General features: G+C 45.3%; 1 pseudogene across 1 annotated transcript; it reads right to left on the reverse strand.

The window, feature by feature from the left end:
• On the reverse strand, positions 1-4,994 carry LOC307242176 (isoaspartyl peptidase/L-asparaginase-like; annotated as a pseudogene). Its single transcript has 6 exons — positions 4,979-4,994; positions 4,576-4,701; positions 4,315-4,442; positions 3,395-3,513; positions 769-900; positions 1-83 (listed from the first exon to the last, which is right to left on the reverse strand). The product of its transcript is annotated as an isoaspartyl peptidase/L-asparaginase-like (transcript).
• Positions 4,995-11,153: the final 6,159 nt, after the last annotated feature.

Genomic DNA, 11,153 nt, shown 5'->3' on the forward strand with positions numbered 1-11,153 from the left:
TCACTCCACTGCTCCCCCAGCACCCTGAACACGATCCCCCATGTAGTGCAGGGAGACCTCCACAGCATCATGCGCCTCCTTCCCTTCAGGAGGAGAAGAACCATGTAAGGGTATAAAATCAAATGCAGGGACTTCACTGTGGCCATGACCAACCTAGCATCTCATGACTAATGTTAATACATTCAGAATGCGTAGAACTGCAACACCCCTTGAATCTACACCGGAAGGACACCACACAGCAAATTCAACCATTCCCCCTCACACGTTGCCATCCTAACTGGTTTTCACTCACCGGACACCCAGCATGTGTGGACTTATGACCAGATGAGGCACCGATGATATTTCATAATGTGTTTGATTTTAACAGGCATTGTTGTAAAAAAGAACAAGTGAAGCCGAGGAAAGCACTGATCAGAGAGGATACTGACAGTATCTACAGTGTACCGACAGTATGCTGTATATCTACTGGCAGAATCTATCAACTCACAGTAGCTATCTACAGTACTGACAATATATATCTAGAAGAAGAAGAAGAATCTTTAATTGTCACACAGCACACCACACTAGTGGACTTGGTGACGAGTGTCCATAGCTGGTCAGACGATGATGTGTGCATGTTTTTGGTGGGGGTCCTTGCTGACATAAGGTGGAGGAAACCCCATGTGAACTCCACACAGAGGCTGTATCTCCCAAAAAGGCTCCTATTTGGGAGATAACCGGCCCGGAGCACAGTGCCCCAGGCGGGAATCGAACCCAGGACCTTCTTGCTGTGAGGCAGTAGTGCAATGCATTGCACCATGTGAAAAATGAGAAGTCTGGCTAGAGTGACCTTCAGGATGGACTCTCCATGACGGGTGCAGGATGCCACCCTGCTGCCGTTATCTGCGTATCCTCCACTTCCTGGAAACACCACACACACAAGTGTTCCACAACTACCTTCCACTCTCACCTTGAGACACCTCTGAACGCCTCAAGCTACAACTGTCACGATCCTCTCCTGCCTTGATTCCATGTCTGTCTTTAGGTCCCTCTGTCCCTCTCTGGCTCCCTCTGTCTGTCTCTAGGTCCGACTCTGGCTCCCTCTGTCTGTGTCTAGTGTCACATCACATCCATGTCACTGCGCACCTGTCCTCAGTCAGTAATCTCACCAACTGTCTCCACCTTCCTCGTCCCTCCATTTGTAGTTAACCTGGTCCCATTCACTCTGTCGGTGTTGGTTTGATGCATGTGTCCGCGCATGTATTTAACGTCTCTGTTCCTGCACGTTTCCCTGGGTGTGTGCTCCCTGCTCCCTGCGTCCTGAGTCCCAACTCCATGCTTCCTGAGTCCCTGCTCCCTGAGTCCTTGGGTCCCTGGTTCCTAAGTCCCTGGTTCCTGAGTCCCTGAATCACTGGTTCCTGAGTCCCTGGTTCCTGAGTCCCTGCTCCCTAGTTCCTGCTCCCTGAGTCCCTGCTCCCTGGTTCCTGAGTCCCTGCCTTCCCAGTCCCGAGTCCCTGCCAGTCCTGATCCCCCTTCTGTCGCCTGTTTCCGATTCCCTGCCTGTCTACCCCTGTATAAACTCCTTAAACCTTGTGTCCTGTTATTGAGTTCATTTTGACCATCATCCTTGACAACAACTTGTGAAAAAATGTATTGAACTGGGTTAGGAATTCAAGAATCCCTTGGGCGTTTTGATTTCCCTAACCTGAAACCCAACTATCATCATAGTTACAAAAACAATGCGGTAAGCATGGTATCTTTCACAATAGACCTTATTTGCAAAATAAAGACAGAAGTAGCTATTGGCTGGCAAAATGGGTTTGCCAAATGCATAAAAAGATCAATCCCGATCAAAATCATATATCATTTTGTAGCTTGGAAAAAGTTTCGTGTTTTTAGACTAGTTAGTGTTTCACGGTCATTGGGTAACAGGCGACGCAAGAAAATTGCAGAAATTTAAATTAAGTAGTCAGGTGAGGCAGAGGTGAGGATGCCGATGGTGTTTGTAGTTTCTTAACTTTCCCTTCAAAACAAATAAATGTTTAATTACTTTCAAATGATGACGGAGAAGTCCAGTCTAACCAAACAACTTGACATAGACAGACAGACAAGATTATTCCAGATCATTTACATTTACATTTAGTCATTTAGCAGACGCTTTTATCCAAAGCGACTTACAAGGGAGAATAACATAACATAACATAACAACAGATAAATTGCTCATAGTGAACAAATCTTTCAAATGAGTCGGGAGTCATGAGTCAATCCGGCAAAAGAGTTGTTAGTTGGTGGAGTTAACCAGCTCCAAATGTCCTTAGTTTCAAGCCGCTGAGGTTTTCAAGTGGCGCCCTCTTTCATAGATGTTTGGTTGAATTATTGCACTGCATCTCTAGAAGGCTTGGAGAAGAATGTGGATAGAAAAGAACATTTAGTTCTTTCATGTGCAACTATTAATAAATTCTGAAAAGGGCCTTTTTATTTGCAATATCTCCAAATAAAGACTCAACGGTAAGCTCTATAACACATTAAATGTATATCAGAACATCAACAGGCTTCCCCAATAATGTTCTGTCAAATAATATCATCCTGGTTTATAATGAGATCTGTTTTACCATGTGATATGCTCACAGATATTTCTAAACCAAGTGGGAGCACCAGTTTATAAGATAAGATAGTACTTTATGAAGATACTACGGTAATAACAAATAGTGCCGCACAGTGTACTCGACAAACCTAACCAACGAGGAATTCTTCACTTCCTGGGTTTGTGCTGAACTGCATTCAACTGCATCAAAGTTTTCGCAAAGTCTGCGAGTATTAGGCAGGAAAAATGGGTCATGCTTTGTGCCGAGTCTGTACAGCTGCTGACAGTCCAATCCTCCCTCAGCTCCTCTTAAAATGACATTCATCTCCAACATCTAAATAAAACATTTATGTTCATTTAATATTCATCAGTTGTAGTTCTTAGTTAGGACATGGTTGAAAATCTCTCACGATTTGAGATGTTATTCTAATGTCCTGGTTTCTTTCTTTTTGCATTTTATCCATTTCCCTCATTATCTGGAAAAAAAGCTTTCAAAACGTTGCCTTTTATTTTCACTTCCAGCTTTTCTCTGTGTTGACTCTAAGAATCTGAAATGTGGAATATTTCTTACATTCTTCTGTGTCAATAAATATAATTCCTGCTATGTTAACAAATGACAACTGGAACTCAGTGTACGGCACTGAAGGGTCTTGGCAGGGGCTGTGGAACATGTGACAGCTGTGTTAGCTTAGTAACATCTTGATGAAACATGAATCTGCTGAGTCTGCTTGAGTTTACTGACAGTTTGCAACTCGGGCCAATAAGCACTAATGAAATTATAAATAATAATAAAATAACCTGCCTCTGAGGAGAAAGAGAAGTAATGCATACCGACGATGGGGGAGTCTCCTACTCTGCCTGACATCTTGTTTCTGATCCTGCCAGTTGACGTTGCACAAGTGACATTACCAGAAGAGTCCACAGCCACAGCTCTTACCGTGTCATGACACCTGCGGACACAGAAATTCAAGTTCATATATAAAAACACACAAGTGTGAGGTTGTAGACAAACAACAATGTGTTATTCATAATTAACAAGAACGCAGCATAAAGTCAAGCCCTGGTCGATTCACCTTCCTCTGAAAGCCTCTAAGTTTCTGCAAGATAAAATTAAATATACATTATCTACACAATAGAATGTATATTCTTTCAGTGTGTGAGATATAGTAAATTGATATCATTGATTATTCAATACCCAGGTGAAGGTATTACAGATAATGTCACACGTAGAGGAGTTATTGCAGATAATGTAACATCTAGAGGAGTTATTACAGATAATGTTGTTAGGCCCACGGCCTCCCAGCACCACTAGAGGCCGCTCTTGCCCCATCTGCAGCTCCCCCCTTGAGCCCAATTGCACACACCTGGGATCAATTACCTGCATCAGTCTCACAGTATTTAGTCTCAGCTTCCCAGTCACTCCTCGCCAGACTGTCAACTAGCTTACCCGAGTTGTACAGTTCCAAGTTCCAAGTTCCAAGTTCCAAGTTCCAAGTTCCAAGTTTCGTCTTCCCCTTACCTGCTTGTCTCCTCTCGTCGACCCAGTCTGTCTGTCCAACTCTAGCCAGCCTGGTTTACCGGCTTGTCTTCGCTCGTCTACCAAGGCTGTCCATCCTTCTCCATCCAGCCTGGTTCCCCATCTCTCCACCCAGATCCTGGACCCCTCCTCCTGGTCATCATCATCCTTTGCCCGTCTCCCCGTATCGTGCGTTTGGGTCTGTCCTAGCTCTGGTCGTGACAAAGGTACACACCATTGTGGATTGAAAAGCTCTTTCACCCCCATGGCGTACATCTTGTCTTTCTCCCATTCTGCTTTCTCTTTTCCGAGGGTTTCTGCAAACTGATTGGCTCCTCGCTCGGTCAACACAGCATGGTCTGTCTCAAACATGAACGCAAAGGAAACTCCATCTTCTCTTGATCTTTTTTTTCATTATCTTTCCACTCTTTCTTCATCATTTTTTCTCATTTTCTTTATCTTTCTTTTCATTATTTTTCTTCCATTTATCTTGTGCCAGGGTGATGGGGTTGGGTATGTTCTTCACGCAGGACACTGCTCCACTGGCGAGCGTCCGTCCGTCCGTCCATGATGATGCCGTCCAGCTCCACTTCTCCATCGCTGTTCAGCACTGAACCCTGACCTGGAATCCCAGTTCAGTTTCTCTTCTGCATCATATTTCTGTTGAGATATATATATGTGAATAAAATATTCATGTTAAATATTTATGTTTAAAGATTTAAAAATCATATGTTGGACTTTTTCCACTGTCCTTAACTGGGAGTATGATCCCTGGCCTGATCTGCTAGTTTATTTTAGTTTGTTTATTTAGTTAGTTCAGTTGTGTACCGCAGTTTAGTTAGTTGAGTTTATTAGGCTCTCCATCAGCTACTAGATCTACTGCTAGTAGAACTACTCACATTTACATTTAGTCATTTAGCAGACGCTTTTATCCAAAGCGACTTACAAGGGAGAATAACATTCAAGCTACATTGCGACAGAGACATTAGTGTAACAATAAATACTGCTAAGTAGTGCTAAGTAATTGTAAGTTAGGAGAGGAGGTACTCTCTGAAGAGCTTGGTCTTCAAGTGCTTCTTAAAGACAGAGAGGGAGGTCCCTGCTCTGGTCGTTTTTGGCAGCTCGTTCCACCAACGTGGAACTACAAATGAGAATAACCTGGATTGCCGTGGGCGTACGGCCGGCAGAGCCAGGCGACGCTCATTTGATGAGCGCAGCACCCCGGGGGTAACATGTGCTTTTACAAGAGCATTTAAGTAGGTGGGAGCATTCCCAACAATCACTCTGTAGGCCAGCATAAGAGACTTGAACTTGATGCGAGCGGCTACAGGGAGCCAGTGAAGCTCGATGAGCAGCGGAGTGACATGTGCCCTCTTTGGCTGGTTGAACACCAGTCATGCTGCCGCATTCTGTATCATCTGCAGTGGCTTCACCGCACAGGCCGGCAAGCCTGTTAAGACAGCGTTGCAGTAGTCGAGACGGGACATCACCAAGGTTTGTACCAGCAGTTGAGTGGCATATTGGGTCAGGTACGGCCTGACTTTTTGGATGTTGAATATTACGAAGCGGCAGGACCGGGAGACAGCGGCAACATGCTCCGAGAATGTCAGTTGGTCATCAATAATGACACCTAGAGACCTTGCAGCCTTGGTAGGAACAAGGGATAGAGAGTCAATTTTAATATCAATGTTGTGATAAATACCTTGTTTGGCCGGGAAGACCAGCAGTTCCGTTTTTGCCATGTTTAGTTGAAGATGATAATCCTTCATCCATGTGAATATGTCAGTGAGACAATCCGAGATCCGCGTCGAAACAGTGGGGTCGTCAGGCAGGAAGGACAGATAGAGTTGAGTATCATCCGCATAGCAGTGATATGAAAAGCCATGCGAGCGGATGATCGGGCCCAGTGAGGTGGTGTATATGGCAAAGAGGAGGGGTCCCAGCACCGAGCCTTGGGGCACCCCTGTGGTGAGGTTGTGAGGCACGGACAGCTGGCCTCGCCATGTCACACTGAACGAGCGCCCAGTAAGGTAAGATTCGAACCAGGAGAGTGCACTGCCAGATATGCCCATACTTGAGAGTATGGACAGGAGTATGCTATGATTGACAGTGTCAAAAGCAGCTGATAAGTCTAGCAGAATGAGAACCGAGGATTGGGCAGCAGCTCTAGCAGTTTTTACGGCCTCTGTCACAGACAACAGGGCTGTTTCGGTGGAGTGACCACTTTTGAAGCCAGATTGAAGTGTATCGAGAAGGTTCTTTCTTGACAGGTATTCTGTTACCTGTCTAGAGACCGCTCTCTCTATGGTTTTGGAAAGGAATGGGAGGAGTGAGACCGGTAGTTTTCTACTTGAGTGGGATCGAGTGAAGGTTTTTTGAGCAGTGGTGCGACCCTAGCCACTTTGAAAGCAAAGGGGAAAGTGCCGGAAGTTAGGGAAGAATTAATCATATGTGTGATTGCCGGGGTGACAGTCGGTGATATGGCTTGAAGGAGGTTAGATGGGATTGGATCTAGCGGACAGGTACATTTACATTTACATTTACATTTAGTCATTTAGCAGACGCTTTTATCCAAAGCGACTTACAAGGGAGAATAACATTCAGCTACAATCCGACAGAGATTAGTGTAATAACAACATTGGTATAACAATAAATACTGCAAGGTGGTGCTAAGTAATTGTAGATTAGGACAGGAGGTACTCACTGAAGAGCTGGGTCTTCAGGTGCTTCTTAAAGACAGAGAGGGAGGTCCCTGCTCTGGTCATTTTTGGCAGCTCGTTCCACCAACGTGGAACTACAAATGAGAATAGCCTGGATTGCCGTGGCTGTATGGCCGGCAGAGCCAGGCGACGCTCATTTGACGAGCGCAGCATCCGGGGGGCAACATGTGCTCTTACAAGAGCACTTAAGTAGGCGGGAGCATTCCCAGCAATCACTCTGTAGGCCAGCATAAGAGACTTGAACTTGATGCGAGCGGCTACAGGTAACCAGTGGAGCTCGATGAGCAGCGGAGTGACATGTGCCCTCTTTGGCTGGTTGAACACCAGTCGCGCCGCCGCATTCTGTATCATCTGAAGTGGCTTCACCGCACAGGCCGGCAAGCCTGTTAAGAGGGCGTTGCAGTAGTCGAGACGGGACATCACCAAGGTTTGTACCAGCAGTTGAGTGGCATATTGGGTCAGGTACGGCCTGACTTTTCGGATGTTGAGTTGTGCGAAGCGGCAGGACCGGGAGACGGCGGCAACATGGTCCGAGAATGTCAGTTGGTCATCAATAATGACACCAAGATTCCTTGCAGCCTTGGTAGGAACAAGAGATAGAGAGTCGATTTTAATATCAATGTTGTGATAAATACCTTGTTTGGCCGGGAAGACCAGCAGTTCCGTTTTCGCCAGATTTAGTTGAAGATGATAATCCTTCATCCATGTGGATATGTCAGCGAGACAATCCGAGATCCGCGTCGAGACAGTAGGGTCGTCGGGCGGGAAGGAAAGATAGAGTTGAGTATCATCCGCATAGCAGTGATATGAAAAGCCATGTGAGCGGATGATCGGGCCCAGTGAGGTGGTGTATATGGCGAGTAGGACGGCTACATGTTAGTAGTTTAGATACCTCACTTTCACCAGGGAACGATGAGCCTAGGGCTGGAGAAGACAGGTTGTGAGTATGTTGTTTAGTGAATTGGCTGCTGATGGCTGCCACTTTGTTAGTAAAAAAGGAGGCGAGGCAATCAGCAGTGAGGTTAGTAGCTGGAGAAGGCGGTGGAGGGTACAGCAGAGACTTGAAGGTGGTGAATAACTTACGTGTGTCTGTGGCACCGTTGATCCTATCGTTGAAGAAAGCCTTCTTTGCAGTAGTGATGCTGGAGGAGAAGGAGGACAGCAGTGTCTGGTAGCTTGGAAGATCTTCAGTTGTTTTGGATTTGTGCCATTTCCTCTCGGCTGCTCTGAGGTCAGCTAAGGGTGCGACTGGGTTGATCGAGCAGGTCTGGTGGATAGTGAACACAGGCTATCCAGACATGAGCTCAAGGTGGAGCAAAGAGAAACAGTGGCATCATTAACCTGCAGAGAGGAGAAAGTGCCGTGAGGCGGAAGAGAAGAGGAGAGCACAGAGAAGTGGGTGGGAGACAGGTTGCCGAGATTGCGGCGAATGGTAACCATGGGTGGGGAGGTGGGGGGTTGTTTTGGTAGCTGGACATTGAAGTGGATGAAGAAGTGGTCAGAGAGATGAAGAGGAGTGACCCTTAGGTTGTCCTTGGTGCAGCTCCGAGCAAGAATGAGATCAAGCTCTTTGCCAGCCTTGTGAGTCGGTGGAGTCGGGACCTGTCTTAGGTCGAATGAGTGAACCAAAGACAGGAAGTCAGCCGAGCTCACACTGTCCAAGTGGATGTTCATGTCTCCGAGGACGAGCATGGGACACTCATGCTCAGGAATTGATGACAGCAGGGTGTCAAGCTCATGTAGGAAGTCACCTAGTTGTCCTGGTGGACGGTAGATGACGACCACATAGGCTTTCACCGGAGCAGTCACCAAGACGGCGTGATATTCAACATGCTGCCCAAACATGCTGCTATGTGTCATAAATATAATTGTCAATAGCTAATCAATCTGTTATCTGGCAATAACTTGCGGGTGATCAGCTAACTACTCAGAAATACACCTCCATCTAATGCTCGTGTCCGCAACATTTAATACTATATTAATATTACGACATTTATATGACATTATAATATTACTACATTCATATTACTATATGTTATTACTGCATTAATATTGCTATATATAAGAAGAAGAATCTGGACCTGGTTACATATGTCCATCGCTGGTCAGACGAGGGTGTTGTGCATGTTTTTGGTGGGGGTCCTTACTGACGTAACATGGAGGAAACTCCATGTGAGCACGGGAAGAACATGCAAACTCCACACAGAAAGGCCTCATCTGGAGATAACCCTCTGGAGCACGGTGCCAACAGCGCCCCAGTCGCGAATCCAACTCAGGCCCTTCTTGCTGTGAGGCAGCAGAGCAATGAACTGTGCCACCGTACCATATATTTTACACACACACACACACACACACACACACACACACACACACACACACACATTACTAATGAGTCGAGTCACTCCGTCTAGGTGCAGCCAGACACAGGCTAAACTGGGTCAAAACGCCCGAATCACTGATTCAGAGGAGAACTTTCCATCACTCCGCAGACGCTTTATTCAACCAATGGAATTAATGTATTCTGACCGGATATGACGAATGAAGAAGAAGAAAGAAGAAACAGTCTTTAATCATCACACGACACTCCACAACACATGCTTGCACACACACACACACACACACACACACATGCACATGCTTGATGGTGGCCGGTGAAATGGCTCCTCTGCTTTTGACCCATCCTGGCTTGTCCTTCCTCCGGGGGCACAGCCAGGAGCAGTGGGCAGCGTACGTGGACGCGCCCGGGGACCAGGTGATAAGTGTCCATCGCTGGTCAGACCATGATGGTGCATGTTTTTACTGACGTGAGGTGGAGGAAACCCCATGTGAGCACGGGGAGAACATGCAAACTCCACACAGAAAGGCTCCTGTTTGGGAGATAACCCACCGGAGCACGGTGCCAACAGCGCCCCAGGCGGCTACTTATTGCCATGAATTTTGAGGACTTTACAAGGGTGTTTTATTTGATATAAATATGGGGAGGGCTTAGCCCTGTTAACCCATTGATATCAGCCGCCCCTGGTGCTGTCACACTTTCATTTATACTAGTTATTCACTTAAAATTTACAATTAATCCAATTTACTTTTCTTACTATTTCAAATAAACTAGTTATTAACTTTTCATTTACAATTAATCCAATTTACTTTTCTTACTCTGAAACGCGAGTCCGCGGAGACCGGAAGCAGGGTACGCATGACGTCATGACGTAAGAGTCGCGCGTACGCTTTAGTCTGTTTATTTTCCATTTATTTATTCATTCATTATTGTGCATAACTGTGTAGGAAACAAAGTATTTCACAGTTCAGAAAACGTACAATAGGTGGCAGATGACATGGTAATACAAATAAAAATAAACACAATTATAGAGAGGGTCACATGTTCGCGCGGCTGTTTTTGTGTGTATAACGTTATATGTCCACTGGGAGGCAGTGCCAGATATAGAAACCGCCATGTACAGATAAAATAGAATACATAATTTCCCCCTAAACTTTATTTTGAAAACGTTAGCACTAAAAATCATTGACATGATATAGAAATCCGTTGTCGAACCTCATCTGCAAGTCGCGCTTCTATTTTCTCCATTTTATTTTCCGTTTCGAACGCGCCTCCCGACAGGAAGTTGGACAATAGAACCAATCACCGTGTCTGATGCGTTGTTGACATTTCCCACAATCCCACGCGACGTTTTCTTTTTCTGATGGAAGTTACAGGTTTTATTTTACTTTATTTATCCTCTGTAAAACTCCTAAAACATGTGTGTCGTAATCCTTGGCCATGGTTGTGTTCTTAATTTGAGTTGCATTATTTAAAAATAAGTATCGTGCTTCCGGTGCGAGACGGGAGCTTTGTAGCCCAATGGACGGCTACGGATATATAACATTTATTCCATACACCCCGACGGATATAACGTTTAATCCAAGATAATTGATGTATTCATGTGTTTTTGTTTCCCAGAATGTATTTTGTATATGATTGAAGGGGGGGGGGGCGTGTCCTTGAGCGAGACACTTAAGCCCTAATTGCTCCTGATGGCTGCGTCCGTCAGTGTTTGAATAATTGTAAGTCGCTTTGGATAAAAGCATCTGCTTAATGTAATGAAGCAGAATGACAAAAAAAGCACAAGAGATTAAACATTAGACGCTAGGTTTTGTTGTACACATTGCACGTCATGCTTGTTCAGGCAAACATTAACAAAATTACCCAACACAGAAAATTGAGCGATTATTCATCTTCTACCAAATGAAAACAACAAATGGCATATCCATGTCCACATTCTTTAGTTTTTTTTACTCATAATCACACCTGTCCAGTTTTCAGAAATGCGGCAAAAAGTAGTGTGGCGCTTTACATGCG

The sequence above is a fragment of the Zeus faber genome (genome assembly GCF_960531495.2).
Source record: "Zeus faber genome assembly, chromosome: 16".
Classification (NCBI taxonomy): domain Eukaryota; kingdom Metazoa; phylum Chordata; class Actinopteri; order Zeiformes; family Zeidae; genus Zeus; species Zeus faber.